Consider the following 5,000-nt stretch of genomic DNA (forward strand, 5'->3'; position numbering starts at 1 on the left):
CCGAGCCTAGCAAGGTAGGTGTGCTCCCAAAACCAAACAACGCACAAAGGGAGCAAACACGGGCAAACAAGTGACGCCATGGCCTACTCGCCCACCGCCCTCTATATTGCCTAACCTTGGCAACCATGGTCCATTCCCCACTATATGCCATGGCCTTGTGCCCATGGTCTTCACAAGACAGCATCCAAGGCGCCTGAAAGGCCAAGGGAGCCCAACCCAGCAATGCCCAGCCAAGGCCAGGCATTCCAGTGCCTACCCGGGCAAAAACGCCCAAAGCATGCCCCATTCGTTAGCCTATCCAGGCAAAAACGCCCAAAACCAGCCCATTCCAGTGCCTATCCGGGGAAAACGCCCAAAGCATGCCCATTCCTTAGCCTATCCAGGCAAAAACGCCCAAAACCAGCACATTCCAGTGCCTATCCGGGCAAAAACGCCCTAAGCCTGCGCATTCCAGCGCCCCGCAGCATGCCACCCTCCTATAGGGTTTGCGCAACCAACCCGCCTAACCACCAGTGGCAACCAAAGGTGCTGTTAGCGACGACTTCTGAAGACGCAACGAGACGCGACGGGTTTGCGCCCAGACGCGACGAGGCGATGCGGGATCTGCGCCCAACCGTGCCTACACCCGCCGACTTGATGCGGGAGCTGCTGGCCCAAGCATGCCTAGCGTGCAAGGCCTGCGTGCAAGGCTAGTGTGCAAGGCTCGTGGGCAAGGCTAGTGCGCAAGGCTAGTGCCCAAGGTCTGTGTGCAAGGCTAGTGCCCAAGGCTAGTGAGCATGGCCTGTGTGCAAGGCTAGTGTGCAAGGCTTGTATGCAAGGCTAGTGTGCAAGGCTGGTGTGCAAGGCTTGTGGGCAAGGCTGGTGCGCAAGGCTAGTTCCCAAGGGTTGTGTGCAAGGCTAGTGCCCAAGGCAAGTGCGCAAGGCTCGTGCCCAAAGCTAGTGCGCAAGGCTTGTGTGCAAGGCTACTGCGATGGGCCAGTGCCCAAGGCTTGTGAGCAAGGCTTGTATGCATGGCTTGTGTGCAAGGCTAGCGTCCAAGGCTTGTGCGCATGGCTTGTGCGCAAGGCTTGTGTCCAAGGCTTTTGTGCAAGGCTCGTGCGCAAGGCTAGTGTGCAAGGCTTGTGCGCATTGGCAGGTAGCCCACCAGCATGCACGATCCAAATGCCACTCACGCGACAACACGGTGCCAAGCCGGGCATGGTGTGCACTCAAAACCAATCAACGGACAGAGGTCATGCGTCATGGGGGGGATCTAGCAAGGCCATGGGGAAGGTCATGGAGGACCTTGGAAGCAAGCGCAAGACGAGAGCGAATCGAACAAGGGGCCAGGACGGGGCCTTGTGCCCATGGTCTTCGCAAGACAGCGTCCAAGGCACCCGAAAGCCCAAGGGAACCCAAACCCGGCCGACACTTGCAATCGCACATGCTCTCTGCAACACACCATCAATGCCGCCCAACGGGGCCAGCACGAGCAGTCCTCCGCGGTCCCCTGGCCCTGCGCACGTTTGTCTTCGAAACCGAGCATCAATGCCACAGAAAGTGCCGGGGCGCCAGCTGGAGCCATCATCCGCGTTGCCATGGCTCGCTTGGCCTTGGCTTGCCAGGCCCCGACACGAGCAATCGCGCATTTTCTTTGCAACCGACCATCAATGCCGCCCAACGGGGCCAGCACGAGCAGTCATCCGCGGTCCCCTGGCCCTGCGCACGTTTGTCTTTGAAACCGAGCATCAATGCCACAGAAAGTGCCGGGGCGCCAGCTGGAGCCATCATCCGACGTGCCATGGCTCTGGTCCCATGGTCTTCGCAACCGAGCATTCGTGACACCCGCGGGGCCAGGACACCAACCCTTCCGACACGAGCATTCGCGCATGTTCTTTGGCCACACAACGGCGCCAGCACGAGCAAAATCATCCGCGGTGCGGTGGCCTTGCACGGCCTTTTGTCTTTGGAACCAACCATCAGTGCCACGGGAAGTGCCGGAGTCCCGGCATCCGCGGTGCCAAGTCATTGCGCCCTTGGTCTCTGCAGCGGGGCATGCCGGGCACTCCCAACCATTGCAAGCAAGCAAGCAAGCAAGAAAGAAAGTAAGTAAGTAAGTAAGTATTACATATAGGGGCGGGACATGCGGGGAGATCTGCGAAACGTGCATTACGGGGCACACGCGTACCTACCGGGGCATACCGACCCCTATTGGGGCACACGTGTGCATATCGGGGCATACCGGGCCTATCGGGGCACACGCGTACATACCGGGGCATACCGAGCCCTACTGGGGCACACGTGCGCATATCGGGGCGTACCAAGCCTATCGGGGCATACGCATGTATCCCAAGGCATACCGAGTCTATCCGGGCATACGCGTTCATACCGGGGCGTAACGGGCCTATCGGGGCATACTTGGGCATATCCGGGCAAAAAATGCCCAAAACTTGCGCAACCTTGGCAACCGTGGTCCATTCCTCTCTATATGCCTAGCCTTGCCAACCGTGGTCCATTCCTCACTATATGCCATGGCCTTGTGCCCATGGTCTTCCCAAGACAGCGTCCAAGGCCCCCGGAAGGCCAAGGGAGCCCAACCCAGCAATGCCCTGCTATGGCAAGCCAAGGCCAAGCATTCCGGTGCCTATCCGGGCAAAAATGCAATTCCTCTCTATATGCCTAGCCTTGGCAACCGTGGTCCATTCCCCACCATATGCCATGGCCTTGTGCCCATGGTCTTCCCAAGACAGTGTCCAAGGCGCCCGGAAGGCCAAGGGAGCCCAACCCAGCAATGCCCTGCTTTGGCAAGCCAAGGCCAAGCATTCCGGTGCCTAACCTTGGCAACCGTGGTCCTTTCCTCACCATATGCCATGGCCTTGTGCCCATGGTCTTCGCAAGACATCGTCCAAGGCGCCCAAAAGGCCAAGGGAGCCCAACCCAGCAATGCCTTGCTAGGACAAGCCAAGGCCAAGCATTCCGGTGCCTATCCGGGCAAAAACGCCCAAAGCATGCCCATTCCTTAGCCTATCCAGGCAAAAACGCCCAAAATCTGCACATTCTAGTGCCTATCCGGGCAAAAACGCCCACCAGCATGCCACCCTCCTATAGGGTTTGCGCAACCAACCAGCCTAACCACCAGTGGCAACCAAAGGTGCTGTTAGCGACGACTTCTGAAGACGCAACGAGACGCGACGTGTTTGCGCCCAGACGCGACGAGACGATGCGGGATCTGCGCCCAAGAATGCCTAGACCCGTCGACTTGATGCGGGATCAGCTCGCCCAAGCATGCCTAGTGTGCAAGGCCTGTGTGCAAGGCTAGTGTCCAAGGCTAGTGTGCAAGGCTCATGTGGAACGCTAGTGCGCAAGGCTAGTGCCCAAGGCTTGTGTGCCAGGCCCGTGTGCAAGGCTAGTGTCCAGGGCTTGTGTGCATTGCTTGAGTGCAAGGCTTGTGTGCATTGCTCGAGTGCATGGCTTGTGTGCAAGGGTTGTGCGCAAGGCTAGTGTGCGGGGCTTGTGCGCATGGCTAATGTGCACGGCTTGTGTGCATGGCTACCGTGCAAGGCTAGTTTGCATGGCTAGGGTGCAAGGCTCGCATGCGAGGCTAGTGTGCAAGGCTGCGTGCAAGGGAAGCGTGCAGGGCGAGTGTGCGAGGCCACTGTGCACGGCGCCAGCACTAGCGAGCCATCATCCGCGTTGCCATGGCTCGCTTGGCCTTGGCTTGCCAGGCCCCGACACGAGCAATCGCGCATTTTCTTTGCAACCGACCATCAATGCCGCCCAACGGGGCCAGCACGAGCAGTCATCCGCGGTCCCCTGGCCCTGCGCACGTTTGTCTTTGAAACCGAGCATCAATGCCACAGAAAGTGCCGGGGCGCCAGCTGGAGCCATCATCCGACGTGCCATGGCTCGCTTGGCCTTGGCTTGCCGGGCCCCGACACGAGCAATCGCGCATTTTCTTTGCAACCGACCATCAATGCCGCCCAACGGGGCCAGCACGAGCAGTCATCCGCGGTCCCCTGGCACTGCGCACGTTTGTCTTTGAAACCGAGCATCAATGCCACAGAAAGTGCCGGGGCGCCAGCTGGAGCCATCATCCGACGTGCCATGGCTCTGGTCCCATGGTCTTCGCAACCGAGCATTCGTGACACCCGCGGGGCCAGGACACCAACCCTTCCGACACGAGCATTCGCGCATGTTCTTTGGCCACACAACGGCGCCAGCACGAGCAAAATCATCCGCGGTGCGGTGGCCTTGCACGGCCTTTTGTCTTTGGAACCAACCATCAGTGCCACGGGAAGTGCCGGAGTCCCGGCATCCGCGGTGCCAAGTCATTGCGCCCTTGGTCTCTGCAGCGGGGCATGCCGGGCACTCCCAACCATTGCAAGCAAGCAAGCAAGCAAGAAAGAAAGTAAGTAAGTAAGTAAGTATTACATATAGGGGCGGGACATGCGGGGAGATCTGCGAAACGTGCATTACGGGGCACACGCGTACCTACCGGGGCATACCGACCCCTATTGGGGCACACGTGTGCATATCGGGGCATACCGGGCCTATCGGGGCACACGCGTACATACCGGGGCATACCGAGCCCTACTGGGGCACACGTGCGCATATCGGGGCGTACCAAGCCTATCGGGGCATACGCATGTATCCCAAGGCATACCGAGTCTATCCGGGCATACGCGTTCATACCGGGGCGTAACGGGCCTATCGGGGCATACTTGGGCATATCCGGGCAAAAAATGCCCAAAACTTGCGCAACCTTGGCAACCGTGGTCCATTCCTCTCTATATGCCTAGCCTTGCCAACCGTGGTCCATTCCTCACTATATGCCATGGCCTTGTGCCCATGGTCTTCCCAAGACAGCGTCCAAGGCCCCCGGAAGGCCAAGGGAGCCCAACCCAGCAATGCCCTGCTATGGCAAGCCAAGGCCAAGCATTCCGGTGCCTATCCGGGCAAAAATGCGATTCCTCTCTATATGCCTAGCCTTGGCAACCGTGGTCCATTCCCCACCATATGCC

Source organism: Tasmannia lanceolata, unplaced genomic scaffold (assembly GCF_043159265.1).
Source record: "Tasmannia lanceolata isolate RefF3 unplaced genomic scaffold, GAP_Taslan_0.1 ptg000147l, whole genome shotgun sequence".
In the NCBI taxonomy this organism is placed as follows: domain Eukaryota; kingdom Viridiplantae; phylum Streptophyta; class Magnoliopsida; order Canellales; family Winteraceae; genus Tasmannia; species Tasmannia lanceolata.